Source organism: Vanessa cardui, chromosome 13 (genome assembly GCF_905220365.1).
Source record: "Vanessa cardui chromosome 13, ilVanCard2.1, whole genome shotgun sequence".
NCBI lineage: Eukaryota > Metazoa > Arthropoda > Insecta > Lepidoptera > Nymphalidae > Vanessa > Vanessa cardui.
This window is the reverse complement of record NC_061135.1, coordinates 5,661,127-5,683,996: the sequence shown is the minus strand read 5'-3', so window position 1 is coordinate 5,683,996 and position 22,870 is coordinate 5,661,127. Positions and strand designations below refer to the sequence as shown.

Genomic DNA, 22,870 nt, shown 5'->3' with positions numbered 1-22,870 from the left:
ATGTAGTAATAGGTAAATTGGTCTCATATTTATACAATTAAACATATTTTAAGGGAACTTTATTTGTATATGAAAATTACTATATTTATGTTTTTAACAGTATAAGTTCCCTTCATTTTTGTATTAAAGTAATATTCTCTAAATTCTTTTACATACATATTGACTAATATTGAATATTAGCTCCATGATTTTCAAATATTGTGTTTTTCACAAAGCTAGTGTATTAGATATTATTGTTGATTGGAACATTCAACAATAGTATTACCGAGCTTATCAGCAATTACAATAATAAGGGAAAACAGAAATTATAGATAAATTGTTTTAATTTGTGTATGTTGATGTGCTAAATCTAAAACACTTGTCACTTTTTTCTATGAAAACAAAATTTATATTAAATGGAATAAAAAATTTTTGAAGATTGTTTTGTTGTCATAATTCTTTTAGCAAAAATTATCTTTAGAGTATTTCATAATCCTTGTATTCTATTGTTTGTTTAATTTCTTACAATGTATCAACATCAATACATAACATTTTATCAGAATGATTCATTTCATACTACTATCTCACATTGATATGATAAAATTGGAATCACTGGCCTTAACTTCCCGCCAGTGTTGTTAACGAATGAAATTTTATTTTTGAACGGGCACTTGTTCTCATAATTGAGACTAATAACTGACGACACATAATTGAATGAGTATTTCTATTACATTCAGACAATTTTGAACCTTATGGCTTTAAAAGCATTAGATGTTATTAAATTTTTTTGAATGAATTACTGAACATGGTTTAATATGTCGTAGATATTTTTGGTGAAATACTGGTTGTGTACGCTTGTGTGATCTAAAGATTAACTATATGGTATAATGGTCCAAAATAGAAAAAGTAGTGTCATCTTTATTTTTACTTGTAATTATATCAAATCAAAAAATATTATACAATTTATCTAAACTTAATATATTTAAAAAACAATTGATATATTAAAACTAAACACTTGGGCAGCTGCACAAACTCATGCAATCGTTTTTCAACATCGATCAAACGAATCAAAGGTGACAATAAAAATGCGTCTTCGTATAAGAATTTAGTTATAGTATTATTGACTTTCATTAGCTTTAATGATTGAATTGTATTCCAAATTTAATACTGTTATAAATTTTCATTGATTCACTTTAATTTTAAGTTTATTTTTGATGTCATAATGAAAGATGTCACAAACCAATTATATAATTGAAACAAAAGATTATAATTATATAATGAGATGATGACAGACAGTGTTCATTATGTTATGTCATATATGCAAAAATATATTTAAGTGATATAGTTCTATTCTCTCAACAAGCATTGTACATGCTAATTTTCATTTCTTTTTTTTATTTACTTTCATCTTTGATGTGGTCACCGCTGACATAGCTTTTGTTATTGTTAACATAAAATATGCTGTTGTTAAATTTTTGGGAAATAAAACAAATTGGGGGCATATATTTTGGAGTCATATTGAATATAAAGCTATCATCAGTTCAGAATGTAGATTCTACCGGAAGATAGAAGATCCGACATAAACTGTTATTCTCAAATAAAATATGTAATCAACTTTAACTTTAACTAAACTAGATTGTATAGCCAGCACCAGAAAGATGCACAAAATTGCACTTCTAATGGTTGTGTAAAACTGGTTTAATAATTCCATGGAGTTTAGATTTGACCCATACATACCATCTGAATTAAGTAATATATGCTTGTAAAATGACAGTCAATCACAGCAGCTTTATTGGTAGCCACATAAAATTGTCAACTAAGTTTCAATTCTAATTCAGTATTTTAGGTTTTTTATATTTGAATGTTTTTGTAAGAGCTCTAGAAATAAGAAATCAGCCCCATGTCTGGTACTTTTTTATGATTTAGACTGAGAAGCAAATGGTGTGGCAGTGGGCACCCAGACAGTGAGCAATCAACCTTGGGAAGATGTTATGTCTCTATTGCCTGTAGTTGAACTGGCTCACTCCTTAAACTGGAACACAACAAACTGAGTGCTGTGTTTTGGCGGTAAAATATCTGGTGATTGGTACTTAGAGAGGTCTGCACCAAGTAAACTTTGAAAATTATAAAATAAAATCAACCTCAACCCGGAATATCGTCATCACACGATGTTCTAACTGTATGATGTAATCCTATAACGAAGCTAACAACTTACTGCATAACACGTTAATTTGATTTTTGACCTCAGACAACTTATGTGAACAAACTACATGTGTTCCAAACATGTGTATAGCATTATAAAAAAAGGCATATAAAGTATACTGAAATACTTTAAAATTAATACATTATTTCGCTCTTTACTAATAAATTATCATTTGTGAAGACATTGTCATGGGTCTCGTCGTGTGTTTATTATCAACCGTCTCATAAATCAACATAAAAAAACGCAAATCATACTTTTGTTTCAAATATATCTATATCGGTTTCTTTATCAAGTACACAAATTATTAGGCCCCTGTTTTTTTCGCTATTTGCTGGCTATTAATACATAATCATAATTATGTAGGCATTAATAATACAGACGAAACAAAAATTCTGATCGCTTGTCATTTAAACTCGTAATATTTCCTGTAATCCCCCGGGATTTCGTTAATTTATATGCAGGATTAGTCGCATAGTTGTTCATGCGGGATACCGGTCTTCCATTCTCTTGAGTGGGTATTGCTGATGAATGGCATAATGGAAAGACACTAAAGAATCCATAGACTCGTGTTCGGTTTTTTTTTCAAGTGGAATTATGTGTATTAGCTCGCAGCAAATATTAATTATTACGTAGAACCGCCATCCTCTAAATGACTTAGAAATAATAATTATGCAAACATTTTCATTAAAAAACAATACATCATGTGTTTACTTTAAATTTAACACTTGATTCATTAACTGATATCACAGTTGTGCCTCATAATTTTTTGGTTGTATAATATTTCTCATGTTATATAAATATTGAAAAATGATATTGAGCCAAAAGTTACTTCCATTCAAGTTTTTATTAGTCATAAGCATAGTTATCGACAATAGAGCATGAATGCAGTCAGTTAATGCGAGTGCACTCGCTCCTCGAGCGCTGGGGGTCCGTCTATTTATAGAAAGCTCTCCCGCTCTTCAATTAGCACTATATCTCGCGTCCTTCATAATAAAAAAATATACCGTTTTTAAGTTTTTAATTAGTAAAAAATTATTATTAGAAGTTATAACCGACAGCTAGTCGAGATTATCTTTAATTGTAGCCTTTAAATTAATCTATGTTTTGATGTTTATATTTAGTACAAGTAGGTACTTCGAATATGTACATCTTTATTGTTAACATATAAAAGGAAACACATCTTTTTCATTCGTTGTTTTCACATTAAAGGGAGATAATAAAAACCTTAACCTATATTAAAGGCCTTTTGGCTTATGCCATATAAATCTTTATACTAAGCGAACCTTATTCCCTTAATACCGTATCCAACAAGAAAGTTAAAGGTCAACTAAGATGGTGCATTCGTTGGTTTCGTTGATATATTTACTTTTTGAATATAGAAGTACATTATGATGAATGGTAAACGATGCGCCGACGAGTACAAGACAAGTACAAGACATCGAGGACAAGTCCCATCTGTCTCACTTTATTAATACGATATTTTTAAAATAGAATTAAAATTAGAACTATAGATATGAAGTCTACTTAACCTATTTGGCTGTGGACCCATTTCTGGCTGAGTAAGCCGGCAGACTGTCGGGCGCCATCGTATCAATGTTATGCCTACGCATTAACACTACTATCTTTTTTTTTTGATAAATGTGATGGATGATGTAAATTTATAGAAATTACGGAGTTGATTATGATTTTAAAATATAATACGCTTCATAGATAATGTGATATGCAAAAACTGCCTTTTTGGTGTCCCAAATTGGTAAAGATTTTATAGAAGTTATTTTACAGTAGGCAATACATATATGGACATATAGTAGAAATGCGTCTTAATTAATATGTAATTTGTTTTCATTACGCATAGATTAAATATATCAAATTACGCAATTAGAAAAAAGATGGATTTCAACTTTCCTTCATTCGATACAGCTCGGTAAGACACGTGAATGCCAAGAGACAGGTACGAGGTGAATCTAGGAAAACAGTAATAACTAGTGTTTAGAACTCATGTGTAACGGCGAACAAAGCTTCATGTGTCGAGTGGCTAATGAAACATGTGAAGCTGACCTTTTAAATCTGTTATATGCCATAATATTATAGATTAAAGAGTATGCTAGACAAAGGTGACTTTATGGTAAAAAGGAAATGAAAGGCGCGAATAAGTATCAGTTTTATTGTGAGCATTAAACGAAGAAATCGTATTTCGATATCTTATAAATGAGCTATAACTAAGTTCTATGAAGTTCTACAAATGACAGTGCTAAAACCATAAGAAGAAGATGTAATACGATTTGCCCTCCAGAGAACATTTAATTATCAACTGTTATCGATTAACTTAGTATTCACGATTGTTTTATTTAATCTTATATTTTAAGCAATTGCGAGCAATGCGGTTGTCTCTAAATATAATCACGAGCAAAATTATTTTGTTACTAATGGTACCATGTTGTAACACAATAAACTAATTACAAAAGTACCTTTTCAACACAAAGCTTTATTTGGCTGAAATTTTTATCTAATTACAGTATTTAATATACCAAATTGTACTCTTATCATCACAAGAAACGTCTGCAAAATTTCATTTCATATTTGTATAATAATTTTTTTCGGGAAATATCATAATGGTAGAATAAAGGTCAAAGTGATAAGGTTACCAGTGATCACATAATATTGTATGTAAATATATACTTAATATTTTAAATGCGAAAGTGAGTGTGTGTTACCTCATCACGTTTAAGCCGCTGAACCGATTTCGATTACATTTGGTATGAAGATAGTTTCAACCGGAAAACCTTTGAGAACAAATTGGAGATGATGGTTTTTGTGATATATAACATGACTGGTAAAACCACAGGTTTCGCTGTTGTAAATAATGAGAAAATCGTTTGAATAAATTTTAAACCTATACTTTATGAAGTCTTTATATTTTCTTATTACTTTGCCAGAACCACAGATCATTAAATGGAGCAGCTACTAACAAAAGTCCTTTCATTTAGTTAATTTAGCAAATAACTTTAAATGATAATCTTAATTAAGTTTTAAAAAACAAAGAGTCTAATCATAAGTTATGTCTTCAAATAACTTAAAATGTATGAACCATTTTGAAGCTTAGATTCAATTTCTGTTGTTATGAAGCTTCACTCCTGGAAAAATACTTGTCTCCTCTCGTTTCAGACGCCGTTGTGTCGATTTCACCGTCGTTTGGTATTCGGCGTCATAGCTCGATACCATTTCAGTATTCATTGTAACGTCCGTAATTTGTGTTTATCGAGTTTCTTATTCGTAATGTTAATTTGACTCCTAGGTTACTGCGCTCTATCGACTGCTGACAGGTATACATTGTGAAATTGAATACAAAATTTATTATTATATTGGAATAAATGTATCTATCCATATAATAAAATGAGAGTGTCTGTTTGTAATATTAAAATTGGCCCGTTTTACAAAATGCGTATGCATGTGTACAAGGTACATATACCATATAATTTTTTTTACAATTTTGCCCGTGTGTGTTTGTTCATGTTAATCTCTGGAACGGCTTAACCGATTTTGACACGACTTTCACTGGCAGAAAGCTGACGTTATAAAACAACAATAATGACTTTCTAAAAATTTAAACGCTCATAAAGTCCCGGCGCAGCCAGTTAAAAGTAACCATTTTTGTAGTATGGCTGTACAGTTGACATTAATGTTTGATGTGTCTGACATAGAATCATTAGAGAACTACAAGTGGCGCCGGTATAAGTGATGATGGTAGTGAACTAGGAATATCATAACTAAAACCAATTTATATACCAGTCAATTATTATATTGTTTTAATTTTAATTATTCGAGTAATACATTACCTATAAATCAAAATGTCGAATTCTATGGTCTTATTGGACATTAATGATATTGAACGAATTGGGGTGAGGATTACAGAGGCGGGTGGGTGGTAGAGAAGGGTGAGAAGTTCACAAAGTCTGAACTGGCTGTGACATCGACGAATTCTGATAAAAACTTCTTCGTAATCACCTATTTTATTTTAAGCTAGTATGCTTATAACCTCGACTCTACTCGCGTTAATGTTCACTTGGTAAATGTAAAATTACAATGAAGTATTTTTAATGTTTTTTGTTTAAACGACCCCTAATCAAGTGTCATGTATTCAGTGTGTATTGCTCTTTTGGGATGCTTGAAATGTATAAAATTACCATGTAAAAAAGCACGGGCAACTGTGAGCCCTTTGGTGTCGTAAATACCTATAATAAAAGAAATGCCTCATAAAATGACTGAAGAGGTACTTTATTAATATATCATACAATAATTATTTTGATATTTAGTCTCAAACAGTGTATACAATACACTTAAATGAATTAATAAAATTACAAAAAACACCAATTAAGTCACCAGTTAATTAATAGAACAATAATTGGACATCAACAAACGCCTAAACATGTCTTTGTTGTTGTCACAGCAGTGTGCTTCTATTCTGCGACTGTTGTAAGGAGTCAATTCGTATCTCACTTGTGAAATTTTGAAAACTGACTTACGGTGATAAGCTATTTTGATACGTGTATCCTATAACTTTTACCATTATTGTCGTATGTATGTATCGATGTCGCATATTACATTCTGATATTTGACGATCGCTTTCAGCGGTATTTTTCGACTTTCCTACAGAATGCCTTAATTTGTACATATATGAAGTGTGACGTTTTATTCTTAATAATCGAAGCTTAATTTTCAATTACATTTATTTAATACACTACATTAATATGAGATAATTAATCTTTAGATCACTACAATACCATGCGTCTTCATTATTCGAATTCCAAATACGAATGAATTTATACACAGCGATGTATATTTTAAATTAAGTTACTTCTGTTTATGAAGATTAATAGATACGGCTATTATTAATGGTTATATATTATTTGAAAATTATCTCAATATACATATACACAGTTTAAAAGTTGAAGTGTATATTTTAACCAAAATAACCGAAAAAATAGTAGAAATTAGTACGTTGCCGATATAATTACAGTGATCTTAATACAATGTTTTGAAGTCAAATTAAAAAAAAGGTTTTGAGCCTTATATTCGTTTAGAAATATATTCGATTTTTCTTTTCTTTTCTTTCAAATAATTCTTGTTCACGCTATTAAACGTTTTATGTTTTTTTTTTTACGTAAGGCAATTTTTTATCATCATACATAATATTATAAAACAAAGTCCCCCGCCACGTCTGTCTGAAGGCAATAAGCTCAAAGGCTAACTATCGGATTACCAACGGTTTCCACTAACGGATGGAGTGATTCATGGGGAGGGTTTTTTTAAAGGTATATATTACCAAGATAATGTATGAATTTGTGGAATCTTTTGAGAAATAAACTTTAGATCAATTGTCATAAGATACTAATAAAATATTTTTTCTAAAAAATAACTCAGACTTCAAAGTGATAAACAAAATAATTTGATTTAAAAACGTATTATTGAAATCGGCCGATCGTTGTGTGTGTTATTGTGTTGTGTTATTTCTTAGAAAAAATATTATATTTTACTCGTTTTTAGTGTTATTTTCTCAAAATATAAATTAAAAGTCCTTATGTCACAAATGGTTATTTGTTGATTTTTTCATAAAGTGCTGAACCCATTTCAATAAAACTTATACGGAACCACTTCTGGAGCATGATATACCAAACAATAACATAACAAAAGAAATGTGTAGTGAACCTGTACTTCTCTTCATAAAAGCTACAAAGAGGATAAAATCATATATTAATGTTGAAAGAATTATTTCCTAACTCCTATTAATTGAGGACTTACACCTTCCATCAGCTCAGCAGTATAAAATTATGTTTGCCAGAAGCAAATGCCAATATAACTTCAGAAAATATGTAAAACACGGTACATGTGCCTATAAAATTTGAGGTTTCCCCTCGATTTCTCCAGGATATCATCATCAAATTCTGATATCCTCATCATGGTACCATTCTAGGAGTATCTTCTTTCTAACTAAAAAAAAATCATCAAAATCGGACATAAATGGCGAAATTGCTTCGCGGCGAACAAACATAAAAAAATATATATACCGGTCGAATTGAGAACACTCCTTTTTTTGAAGTCACTTAAAAAGTATGAATAGACCTTTCTAAAAAAAAAAAAGGCCCCGACGAATTGAGAACCTCCTCCTTTTTTTGAAGTCGGTTAAAAATAATGATAGACACTTTTGGTGGCCTACGAGTTAGGGCTTAACAGAAAGCTTGAACCTTGCAATTCATATACGCAAAGTATAAGCGAACTGGGTACGAATGTTATTTAAGACAATCTTCTGGACGGCGTATTTTTTATATAATTTATATATTATGTCTGTATAGTTTTATTTCAATATTTTTTATTATTAATTTCTATAGTATTTATTTTTTCTTTTTTAATATACAGTGTAATAACCAGTAAATAATAGTTTATCAAAAAGTTAATCTTATACGTAAATATATATCCACCAATTGGAGCAGCGTGGTGGAATATCCTTCTAACCTTCTCCTGAAAGGAAAAATAGGTCTTAGCCCAGCAGTGGGAAATTGACAGGCTGTTACTATATACATAAATATATGCATCGAAAACAGATTGATTTCAAGGAATAATAACAAAACCTTATTTATTATAAATAGTAAATCGATTGCAATTTAACAAAAATATTACTTAAGACTATTTAAATATTTAAGAAATAAATCATTTAAAATTGTAAAAACATCCCTTATAGTTATTACGTCATGTGCATGTCACGAACCACCAACGTTTCATTTCAGCAGCGCATCCCTTCCCTTACACGCCCCTCTCGGTATGCGATCTCATTTCGATGCTTTTTCTATACAGCGACCATTGCATGGTACATATTAACGTATGTACGTACGTATTTTACGTAAAGCTTTATTACATATTATAAAACATAGTCGCTTAGCGCTGTCTGTCCCTATGTATGCTTAGATCTTTAAAATTACGCAACGGGTTTTGATGATGATTTTTAATTAGATAGAGTGATTCGAAAGGAATGTTTTGTATAATACATGGATAATATAGTAAAGAAACACTGATAATTCAATAAAAAAAGGTTCTAATGTAATGTAAATAAATAAATTCTGTAGTATATTAAGCATAAGAATTGCAACCGTGCGAATTCGAAACGGAACACTAGTATCATATAAGTATAATATAATATGTTGGTAAATTTATACATTATTTCGAATTACATGGCGTCATCATATGGTGCAAGATTATTTTAGATTATTAAGTATGTCTAATTAAAAGCCGTGCGTCGTGAGTTGTATAAGTTGAACTTTATATTTGCAAAATGACACATCATATCATAACAAGTACATATTTACCTGAAAAAGAAAGGAATACATCCTCTGTATTTGTTGTACGAATGTCACATCAATCAGATTAATTGAACTTAGATAAATAAATACATAATATTCATGTGTTCTACTTACTGTGCGTCACTTTTGTCTAACGTCCAAAACGTATTAGGAGCATCTTGGTTGGCCAGCGAGAATGACATGCGACATTAAGAATTATTGCTCAGGCTGTGCGTTATATATTGTCAGTAAGAAAGACACTTTCGTGTCGTCTACATGTATAATATTTATAGGTATATATTATATTATATCGTTAATTGGTTTTCGCGTTATACGTTAAATTTTTAAATATTATACTATTTCAGAAAATTCATTAAAAGTACTCCAATATTTATCAGATTATTCATGTCAGACTCTTGTATAACACATAGACTCTTGTATAACAGTTGGTATTGTTTTATTATAAAAAAAAAATAAAGCAAGCGATTATGATTGATTAAAAAAATATTACTTTCCGATCGCAGCACCATCTACCGCGTTAAATCTAAACAATTCGAGGATAACATAGCATAGCAAAAAATATCGAAATCGATACTACATTCATAAGTTTCGTATGTATAATGTGGTACAGAGAAGTGAAAAAAGAACGCTTATTGGTTTTATTTACGTCTTTAGAGAAAGACAAGTGTGACTATGAAATAATAATATCGTATATTTTCGACTCGAATTATACGATTCGAGTTATAATTATTTAATTACATTGTTTAATTCATTTAAAACTATAAAATTCAATTTCATAGGAGATACAGAGAAACATCTTGAGTGCCTTGAGCTCTAAAATAGCGAAATTTTTTTTTTTTTTAAATATATAAAATAGTAGGGATGGCAGACAGTCAGGTCAAACATTTTTTATTTAATTGTTTTATATACACACAAGAACATAAAATTGATGCTTGTCACGTCGATAGTCTAAGTTTAAAGCTGAGAAAACTGCGAAGCGTATCTTCTTATATAACAATATCATATTATATGAAAATCGAAAAGTCGCGCTTTATCTTCTAGATTAATTTAAGTTCCAATTGAACAAAACTTCTCATTTATTCTGATAGATTAATCATTCCTATAGAAAAGGAAATAAAGTGAAACTAATATCGCTTCAAATCTGCTTCAATATTCCAAAGATATTCCACTGATGTCCATTTCAAGACATTTCTCATCCATCGCGAATATGTCGCGTCGTGTGCCATTTTCCTCGTATTTTTTAAAAATCTTTTATCATATCTGAAACTTACAGTTTAGATAGTCACTGACCTTTGAACTTACTGTAGTAAGTTCAAAGGTCAGTGACCATGTAACGAAATATGTATATACTAGTGACCTGTTCCGGCTTCGCACGGGTGCAATACTGATACTAAATAGTAAATATACCACAGAATTTGTGTATTTACGACATCACATTACAAACTTTTGAAATTATCAGTGTTTCTTTACTATATGTACAAAAACTTTTCTCTTGAATCACTCATATCTATTAAAAAAAGCATCAAATATTAAAGATTTAAGCGTACATAGGGACAGACAGCGGTAGGCGACTTTGTTTTATACTATGTAATGATTGCTTATTATAATAAGTGATTATTTAGTAGTAGTAGTACTACTATTTCGTTTAATAAGGATTAATAAATGCTACATCTATGTCTATGGCTTGACTTGACCTACGGTTACGTACTTATATTTAATCTAAACTTAAGCGCTCGAGATCCGTGGATAGAACACGTGGATCTCAAGTGAAAATCGCAGGCTTAAATCTGAGCAAGTATCATTCAGTTTTTATGTGCTGATTTGTATTTATAATTATTAGTATCGTCGCTTCAAACAACATCACAGAGAAACTGGCGATTATGTCACATGTATTATAATATGTATCTGGAGTAGCTTGGTGGATTCGATTCCAAGTCGGAGATACGGCTTAGTGTGAGGCATTAACGGACTGTTAATATTAATGTCACCTTACAGTTAATATCTATATACACTGCGACGTCAGCGTACAATATACAACTTTTACATATCTACAATATAGCGATATAAAATTTCAGCTGAGTTAATCTTCCCTACGAATGCTCTAGAAAGAAAATTTCCTTCAACTGTATTCAGGTAATATACTGCTACAGAAATCAGGAAATCTAATATGATATCAATTTATTTGTCACAGCTATTTGTAGGTTACTGCTGCATTTATAAAAAAAAGAAAAAACAAATTTCCAATGATAGCAAATTTTAATGAAAAGTGTTTGTACAGATTGTATTACCCGAACCTTTTATCTACTTTGAGTAAGTGGTACTTTTATAACCGAACATTAAAAAAAAACTGGTTGTAAATAAAGCTACGAACAAGAAAATGACATTATGTAGATTTTAATTGTATTCATGCCTCCTTTGCAACTGACTTGTCGCGAAATAAATTACATAATTTAATTAGAGTGATAAGCGTATTCTTTCGAAAGAAATGTGACCATAATTAGAGAATAAGCAAAAGTATCTCTATTTTTTTATATTTCTTATACCACAGTTTATAATATATTTATAGAATAATATCAGTTTAAAGGGTGAGTGAGCCATTGAAACAACAAGGGATATCTTGGCTCCAAGGTTGGCGGCGCATTGGCAATGTAATGAATGGTTAATATTTCTTTCTGCGACTATGTCTATAGGGGGTGGTGTCAAGTTACTACATAGTATTTTTTTATAAATAGACATACAAATATAAAAATACTAATAGGTTTAGAACAAGACATCATTTCGGATAATTTAAATATAGAGCCAATGGGATAAAAAGAGCCTTTATAGTTATGTATATATAGATATATACAGATGTTTCGGAGTTCAAACTCAGGCAAGCACCACTGTGTGTTAATTTTAGTTTAAGTTCATCTCATGCTTGGAGTTGAAAGCGGATGAAAATCTGCCACATGTATCCGTATCAACCCTAATTGGAGCAGCTTGATGGAGTAACATCGAAACTATTTCTCAAAAAGGTGAGGGTTAGCAGCTTTGCCATGAGACATACAGGCTTTTTTCTATACACCTTAAACCTTTGAAGATGAAGTTATTCCATGGTTTTTGTCTTGACGTAAAATGTAAATTAAGTTTCTTAAGCTTTAATCCGCACACTAAGTTTCAACACTGTGCAGGTTTCTTTAAAATCCGGTTAGCTCTTTTTGTAGATGTTACGAATAAAGAAAAGACGAAGAATGTTGAAAGGATGGACTCTCAGGAAAAACCTTTTGTACTTTGGCGATTCATTTTGACTTTAATTATCATACGTTTTAAGTTATATTTTATTTCATTTCTTTTTTATACCAGGTTTTTGATGAATTATCTGTAAAGCTTTTTTTACTTATTATAAAATAAAATCTACCTTCGTTTTAGTATTTCCTAAGATGATTCAAATCATGCTGTATTTACATGATCGGCTGATGAGAAGTTGAAAAATGTGTGAACAGAATTTTTCAAATATTACTACTATTTATATACATAAGGCAGGTGAAGTAAAATTTATAAGAACATGTTATAGATATATGTGTTGGTACTTGTAAAGCATTTTGTACGCTTTTTCTTATTGAAAACTTGAAATAAGAGTCGTAATCGTTTCGAATCTTATACGCAAATATGTAATCTTAATTCGCTTGACACAAACATCAAAGGAATACTTTTTTCGGTCCACTTACTTTTCTCTCATTTTCTGACCAAAAATCTTTATGAAGAGGATCTAAAGATCTCGGCAGATGTTAGGCTGATGTAGCAAAAATGAGAGTGCGCGCGCATCACGCTTCGATCCGTGTTAGTCATTTGAATGAACCGACAGTCAAAAAGCGAATACAGTCAAGTGTGTTGTCTGAAACGTACGCTGTAAATAGCTCAACGTAAAGCCATAATAAGGACTGAATGAAACCAGAATGATACTGTTTTTTGCATCGGCCTCAATTGTTTTATTATTCCCCTCTACCTATATCTTCATATATCATGCAATTTATTATACTTTATTCGCATTTAATGCAAAAGTAATGCTTATAAAATTTGATAACTTAAGTTTGGGTAAATGGGTAATTTGGCTTTGATTACTTTAGTCCACATTAACAGTGTCTATTCTGGCATCAAAGACGGATAATCACGTTATAAACAAATATTGCATAATGCAGTTTCAGTACGACAAATAGTAAAAGTAAATTAAGTTAAATAATTTGATATCATTTAAAATGTCGTTTTTGGTAGTTGAAGATTTCTTCCTTGTTAAATAAATGGCATGTTTTATTTTTATTAGGCTTTTTCATGCTTTATAATTCGTTTAAAATTATATTTTTTGTGAAAATTATGTGTTAAGTAATTAATGAACATTTTTTAGAGTAGATAATCTTCTGTGATATATTTGAAGTATACTTTAAATCAAAATAAACTTTATTCAAGTAGGCAACAAGCACTTTTCAATCGTCATTTTACAATTAAGTGAAGCTACCACCGGTTCGAAAAGTAGATTCTACCGAGAAGAACCGGCAAGTCAGTAGTTACTCTTACGTTTATGTTTTTCAACATTTAACAAATACAAAGTTTTTTAACAAATACAATTTAAATTAATATATCCTGCTTGTAAGTCAACAGGTATTAATTATTAAAAAAATGTACTCCACGCTTTTTTATCATCTATTTCTTTGATATATTATATCTGGCTCTGATATGCTTACAAAACAATTTTGAAGGAATTAAATTAACAAAAAAGGAAGGGGATAAAGGTCTTGTTATAGGAATGTACGTACGAATATTAAGTTTATTGTTGTTTGCAAAATGAAAGAAACTAGATGTAGATAAGCGTACTCACGATCATCTATCTTATATAATATAATATAATTTTACAAGTACTTTGTAACAATAAAATAATATATTTAGTAAAACGAAATCATTAAATTACGTTCACTTGGTGGTAGGGCTTTATGCAATCCCTTCTGGGTAGATACAACCGACTCATATATTCTACCGTTAAGTAAGAAAATTTTGTGTTGCTGTGATTAAAATTTAAATAAATGTATCTTAATTTCATGCCGGCTAATGTCTATGGGCGGTGGTGACCACGTACACTCGAAAGAATAATTTGAATTTCATAAAAAGCGTCATTAATATCATTAAGTAGTACAATCTTTAAACATGAAAAATTGTTTAAAAGCCCTCAAGATTACTCATTTCGTCTTGATTAATTGAATGTTCCATTGTTTATATAAAATACTTTATTTATTGGAATATAGAGTATCCAAAACAACATTCATTAAAAGTTCATTCATAAAAATCTCTCGCAGTATAGACGTGATTAGCTGCTGAAATCTGATGATGGAAATTAATAACTAGGTACGAACACGATTAACTAGTTACAATATCAAAATATATAAAAATCTTCACTTAGAGAATTGCAGTATATCGTAGGTAAGTCGTCTTCGATCGATTCTCGAATCTTAAATAGACCGTGCCACTTCTAAATTAAGATTTTACCAGGACAGTAAGCTTAATAAATGGTCCTATTTCAGTCATTTAGGTTTGAGGAAATTTTCATTACTTGGTCAAGAGTTATATATAGCACGGCGTAACGTTCTATTTTGTAGTTTTCCTTTATCGTAATTTTCGATACGCACAGACTAGTCTGTTGAATGATTATTCGTAAATAAATGACGTCTAGAGTTAAAATTTAATAAATACCTAATTACGATGGTACCAAGAAAATAAACCTAGTCCCACCCCCGTCTCCTTCGTTCCGCCGGTTTAGACCTCCCCTCATAATACTTGGAAAAAAGCATTGCTATTATTATATTAAAGAAGGGTGATTTCTATAGGGCCGTAAATAAAATGTGTTAAAAATAAATATTGGAAATGTCGTTATGAATAGAGAGTTATTTTTTTTTAATATCTGTTAATTATAGGCGTCATTCGTCAACCACTAGGTTCATTTATATCAGTGTTTAACCTGTATATTATGTGTACGATAATGTTCACAAAAGCGAAAGAACGCTAAACTTCGCTATTTTGTATGTAAGTCGATTGCGTGCGGATATCGGACAACAACAACAATACCATAAAAATAATCTCAGTAACAAAATATTTTATCTTGGATATGATTATTCTTTAATGAAATTAAATATTCTTGTCCTTCTGAGATAATAAAATCATTTAGAGAAAAGATACACATTGGTATGAATATAAATAATATACTATGTATTTTTTTATTTCATCTGTATCATAATATAGATGAAATTTTAAAGCATAATCGTCATCACGTATTTAGCGTAGGTCGGCAAAATAAATCTTAAAGGTTCCACGAAATTGTTACGTGACGAAACATTGCTACGTGTCGTGTTATAAGTAAATAACATAAGAGCTCAAGTAAAGCCTACTTGATATATTTGCTTTAATCTCTAACTTTTAATAGAAGTTTTTTTTTAAGACACGATTAAATGTATAACCTAAGGGTCAGTAACTTTAATACGCCAATGGATATTCTTGTACCTTTTATTACAAAAGTACTACTAGTATAAAAGCTTAGTTCTCAAGCCATTGTCCTATCCGCCAATAGATATAACCTAACCTTTTATATCCAAATAAAACTAAGCTTTATTGTTTAGTCCTTATATGCTATGAGTAGATATATCATGCTACATCGACAATTTAATATATTAGAGGTTCAAATAAAATTTTTGGCTTGGTTATTTCTTGTTTGTAATGAGTAGGTACATGTATGTTGGATATTGCCTCATATAGTCTTAATTAGGCCTTCATGTAACTCTTCTGTTTAACCTAATTAACTTTGAGTAAGTGAAGACATAAAATATTAATTACGTGTTAAACAAAATAATATAATTTATTGGAAGTTCAAAGAGGCTTCGCTAGGTAAAGAAATACAAATACATATACTTACATATATATAATTTTACTTCTAAATATCAAGCTTTATAACAATATTTAATTGATATATGTTGCGCGGATAAATAACCATTTGTATTTGGTATATAAAAAAATGATATTGTATATAAATTTCCGCGCGCAGTCTCAGTCGCGTTTTAGGGGTCGTTAAGTGTTAGATTTAAAATGTAATCTATATTCTAGGAAGGATTCCTTTGAGTTCAGTTTTTTTCGGTTTAGTCGTGAAATAGCAACAGATGACAAACAGGGTTATTTTTGTATTTATAAAGTTACAATATAGTATCTCTGAAAAATAACATTTTCTACATAAATTATATATTTAATTAAAAAGTAAGAAGATGTAATAGGTGAAGTAGTGTATGATACTCGGCCTAATCTAGAAATGACCAAGTATAGGTAAATTCATAATTTCATAATTTGAAAATTTATTACTTTTAATTTAAAGTTGTTCTCGGAAGACATAGAACTTAAAATGAAACTTTAGTGTTAAGTAAAACGAATGTAATAACTAGGTACTTGTTCGCTTGGCGACAAACTTTTCGATAAAGTCCGACGATTTACAAACGAACTTAATGTTCAGTTTATACATATATACTTTATAAAATATATAAAATGTCACGCTTCAATAGTTAAACAGTATACCTACTTTCGCTAAAAGATACCTTTTCGAGTTATTGTATTGTAAAATAAGAGTACAAGAAAAGGTTCATGAAATATTTTCATTTTTTTTCTAAAAAACAGATTATTTATTTTAAAACTATAATTAGAATGATAGAAGGGAAGAACAAAAAAGGGAATATAATAAAAGTATTCGAAATACAAATTTATTCTTTTGGAAAGCTCGTATAAAGCTCTTGGCGTCTATATCGCATACAAAGAAATATCTCTATTTAATATTATTTCTCGACAAGGTTGCGTAGGCGAGTTCAAGTTGACTTGGAGTTGACAAGATATTTACGATTGTCATAATTAAGAAATGGAAAATCGATCGATTAATGCTTGGTAATTTGCGTTCGATTCATTCTTCAGTATTTAGAGGCTCACTGCTAGACAAAGCGTCCCCTAATTAGCGTTACTCTGACCGGTCTTATGCCCTCTGAATTCAGCGGCAGACCGTGTAGGTATATCCTTTGCTCCATTTACCGAGTCGTAGCAGTCATGCGAAAATTTCTCTTCCTAATCGGATTAACAGAACGAACCTGTATATTACCCCTTAAACATACCAACCGCGAGCGTCGGTTATATTCATTAGCTCACGGATTTTATCAATATGAACCGCGAAACGAATTACCGAGCATTGCTCTTTTCAAAGCACGCTAAGCTACGTTGACCTTGCGAATAAGGCCGATGTAAAAGACACCTCAAGTCAGTATTAATAGCATACATAATACGAACACTTTCTATCGACAAGATAATATGAAGATGAGCCGAATTGGATAATTGGATAAAACACTTTTTACAGCTCCAGCTACATTTTATAATACTTATAACATTTAGTGGTATTTATTAAATTATGACTAAAATACGCTTCATTGACGAACGTAAGTTTTTTGAGTAGAGGTTGGATGGATAGTCCGACATTTCCCTGTGCAACCGGCTTCCAAGGATGTACTTGTAGGTACAGGATGACGTCATCAGGTGTGACCATTGCCCTCGGTGACGCTTGTGATAAATGACTATCGCAACGTCACGAATTGAACGGAAGTTAGTAAATATTCCGGAATGCCGGTGATCCTGTACTTCGAACTTAGAACCCTTTCGTTAACTCTAATTCATTGACACATGAACCAGCTTTTGCCTGCGATTCAGCCCACGTGTAAGCGTGACCAACATTTTAAAACCATTATATAGGTACATATAGTTAGTTGGTATATACTTTAGAATTATCCAGAGCCAATCGAGCGCAGCGTGGGCGAGTGGTACCCAAATTTTAATGTAATTTTGGACTTAAAGCACCTGCCAAATTGTTTTGATAAAGCTCAATTGTCGGCCTTTATAATTTTACAGGCCGTCATTCAAACATTGTATTATGACTTTAAAACGTGTATTTTATTAGATTTGCCTATTTCTCTTGTGCTTTTAATGATCTTAATTAATTGTATAGTCTGGTGATATTTATTATAGCAATTATTTCAAAAACATTAATACTAATACATGTAGTTTTGTATATACTTATCGCCTGTGTTAGTTAAACACTAGATGTTGATTAAGATATCGAAAGTTAAAGAAATGATTTGAAATTTCTTTAAAAAAAAGAAATAACAAGAAAGAGGCATAGGTATATGTAACCTGTCCCTGTTTCTTTGTTATGATTGTTTTTGTTGATAAAATGGCAGGACGTGAAATTAAAACGTTAAATTAACTTTAATATCATGCTATATATTAAATATAAGTGTTGCAATTACAAAAAACTACACACAGTACACTAGTCTTCATTCAAGAAATGATAACTGTTTTTAAACAAGCAAGTAATCGGTCTTTGTATGAAAAAATATATGAAAATAATGACCGTCGATTTGGCACAGTTTAAAGTAAAATATAGGTAAGTTATTTGGAAATAGAATTGTGGATTGATATCGGTCCATGTAGTGAGGGGGCGGTGTTGCGCGCGCACTTGCATGACACTACGACGGCCTCAGTCGCCTCCACGCTACGAGCTACGTGGACCGCTACGCTCTCGTAGCACTAATATTTTAACTCCCTCAGCGTCAGTCTATAGTGACAAAAGAAGATTAGAGCAAGGTACGGTTTATTTGAAAACATTAAGATTTATTTATAGTTAAATCACATATTTCTTGTTTGTTATACAGTCGTTGAGAGTTTTCTTTTTTAATAACCTTATAACTGTCACAGTACGAGTGCTTATAATCCCTTTGACATATACATTATTAACCGTATGTACAGATATAGAACTCAACATGTACAAAACGAACAATTGAAATGTGTAACCAATGATTTTCTTTGTACAAGCGTAGGTACCGTATATCGTTACTAATGAAAATTTATCTCAGTATTTAGTTTACAACGTCTCGTATATGTACATGTAACTTTGTAACGGCGCCATATTTAGTGTTATTAGGAGAGTCAATTACGATCTGAATTCAATTTCAGGGATTATTTTAGAACGACGGAGACGAGAGCACTATGCGCACCGTTGAGTAGTTATTGACATTTTAAGTGCTACTAAAATACTATCTATAGACCTTACCTCGATATGAAAATACTAATGGATACGTCGAGAGTAGTTCTTACTCTAAAATAATTGTTGTATGTATATCGGAGCGTATTTTTCAACTTAATTGAATAACAAGACAGTGTTATATAAGATACCGTTCTCGTTTAAATATTACGACATATTTTATTGATTTAATCTGCTAAGAGTGCATTGTCTCGAGCTTGCAAGGATGTAGAAACTAGTTTGTTTGAAACCTCTTTTGTTATTTTCTTTTTCAAGTTTCATTTCACAGTTTATTGTAGCTTTATTTTATTTTTGAATACATTTCGTAGTACTTGAATTTCTTTTCGCTTCGTTCTTTTCTCGATTAGGTATGTATATGTATCATAACAAAGATTATTTATAAAGAATATGCATTAATATAATTAACAGAATTGCTAGATTCCTGTGTAGTAACGAAAATTGTATGTTTTCAACAAAAAATTAAACATAAAAAATGCAATGTAACTGCGTTAAAAATGATTTATTTTATTGTTTTTCAGATGAAATATTGTAACATTTTAATTACAATTCTATCAATGATGGGTATATCTGGGCTATCTACGATCTATGAATAACAATTCTGACATCGTATATGTTCAATTTATCTTAATAAGGTCAAATTATGTCCTCGATACTTTGATGTTCTCGCGCACTATAAAATGTAATGTATTGTTTCAACGGTTATTGTGGCGTTTCATGGTACACTTTGCAAATAATAATTTTAGAATATATGATAAAGTATTTGCCGCCCGCGGTTTCGCTCGCGTTTTAGGGGTTGGTATTTTGTGTTGGTTATTATGTGTTAGGCAAAAAACTAGCCTATGTCCTTTTTTCGAGTTCAAGTTTGCTTCACGCCAAATTTAATCAAATTCGGTTTGGTCTTGAAAGAGCAACTTAGACGGTCAGAGTTGCTTTCACATTGTAATATTGGTATAGATAAAAGCGATAGACTAATAATAAAACCATTGCACTAGAATTTAATATCATTTAATGTAGATATTTAGTTATTGGCTGGTTGAGTACTTTATGAATTAACGAAATGTGAAAAACGTGTATTTTAAATTTAGTTACTTCCGGGGGCAGTGAAAATAATTGTCCCAGTTCACAGATTATAGACCGCCTTTATTATTGCCTCCATAAACATTTACTGTCAAGGTAATTTCGGGTTCTAATTGCTGCCTTTGGTATAACAGATATCAGTATTAATTGCCTCAAAGGGCACGCGGTCGCGTCAGTCAACACGTTCTTAACAGAATTAATTATCTGTGAAGACTGTTTTGTTTTAAATTACATCCGAGGAGTAGAAGAAAATAACTGTGTCCTTTGAAGAGATAAAGTAATGGCACTAAAGTTAATACCTAAGATGGCTACTACATGACGCTATTGAATTTTACACGTGGTTATTTTGTTTATATTCATTTCATGCTTGCCGATAAAAATAATTCACGAAGAATACAGAATGTAAAGAAATTCGTTGGGAAAAACCTTTTACTAAAGAGGTCTTAGCCATATTTACAGACTGTTACTTTATGTAATTAGTAATTTTATTAGTCTGGGCTAGTGATTAGAATATTTTCCGACCTCGTGTTGGGAATTAAGTTTTACCAGGAATCACGTTTTATATTTTTTTCAAAGAGCGTTTTTTTTACTCTGTTGCTCCGCAAGTGAATTTATCGTAGGAGTAACCGCCCACAGTGCTGGCTACTGAATCTGTATGTGGGTTGTATATGCTCACTATATGGCATTTGTAAATGTCAATATATTCGCTATTTTCTAAAAGACAATCAAACCTTTAATGAATAATTCATGAAATTCATATAATTGTTAATTAATTAATTGAATATAATAGTTTTTATTTAAAAAAAGTACTACATATTGCGATGTTTAAACGCAGGTACTCATATAATCAGCATCCAAATATGTTCATCGCATATGTATATACCTACAAATTATATACAAGGTTCCAACTCCCAGTGGTCTTGACCGATAACGCCAGTTAAAGTGGCATTAAGCCATTGAAGCGTCAATTCACAAACGTTATTGTTGACCCGACACTATTACATAATGTTACTTACATCTCCGTATCGATCCGCCCGCATGGCTCGCTGCCAATAACAAACTAGTCTACGCTCTGCTCTTCTAGAAGTTAAATTTTGCAAGTGTATACAATACATGTGTCTATAGTAGCATGTGAATCTTATCCTCGCTACTCGGCATCTAGCCTATATCGTTTTGAGGTCATTAGTGCGGTCCTCTCTGTTGTGCTATCCAATTTCAGTGAAAGGGTACAGAAGTTTACGATATCTTATTTAGGAAGTGTTTGGAAACGTTTTGTGTTATTATATTTTTATTTACGTCATTACCACGCATTACTTAATAAAATAGTTGTGTAAATATGCATTCTTCAACGTAGCTTGTGTGATTTATATATATTGCCAAAATTTTACGTGTGTTTTTTAGTTTTGGTTGTTTTAATAATCACTACACCAGAAAAATCCGTGGCTCTTCAATATATGATTACAATGTCGCGCACAGTTTATGCGAGTTACTGTTTCACCATCAAAATAGTTTAAATAGTGAACGCAAAGTAATATTTGAGCGCTTAGCCGAGATTACTGCCTTAATGAGAAAAATATTTTAAGCTTGCTGGTACAAGCATGAAACGATGATTTTTGTAGCTAAGTAAGTAAATAGTATTAATAGAAATATCTATATATTATTTTAATCATATTTTTACTCTTCTTATGGATTTTATCATAAGGAGTAAAATTGGTTTTCGAGAGTCCACATTTCGAAAAGTATCTTTTATATTTTAAAATTTAGGTCACGAGAATTAATAAATTAAATTGACTTTTGATTCGAAAATTTCTTCGCTGCTCGTATATATCAGAGCAAATGGAAATGTCATCTATAAGCTAATATTATTGAGCATTTTTCATGTCATAAATATTTCTACTATGTGTTTGCGGACGCTTTAAATTAAAGATGTTTTATTCCTGACATCAATAACGATATCGTTATAATTCGAAATCAGGTTTAAATATTATCCTTTTATTAACCGTATCGCAATTATATTATTTAATATCTAATTAGCAACACATCGTCTGCCTTTTTTATGGAAACATTTATTAATAGAAAAAAAATAAGGTCAAATTTCTCGTAACTATAATTTCATGTTCTCAA

General features: G+C 30.8%; 1 protein-coding gene across 7 annotated transcripts in view; it reads left to right on the top strand.

The window, feature by feature from the left end:
* The window catches only part of LOC124534799 (endophilin-A), a 41,789-nt gene that overhangs the window by 572 nt on the left and 18,347 nt on the right, over positions 1–22,870 (top strand). Inside the window, exon 1 of one of the 7 annotated variants that reach the window (XM_047110814.1) lies at positions 19,099–19,212. The exons of the other annotated variants lie outside the window; for them this stretch is intronic. The gene's annotated coding sequence lies outside the window, so the exon portion shown is untranslated. Of the gene's footprint in view, positions 1–19,098; positions 19,213–22,870 lie in introns of those variants that run through there. 7 annotated transcript variants of the gene reach the window in all.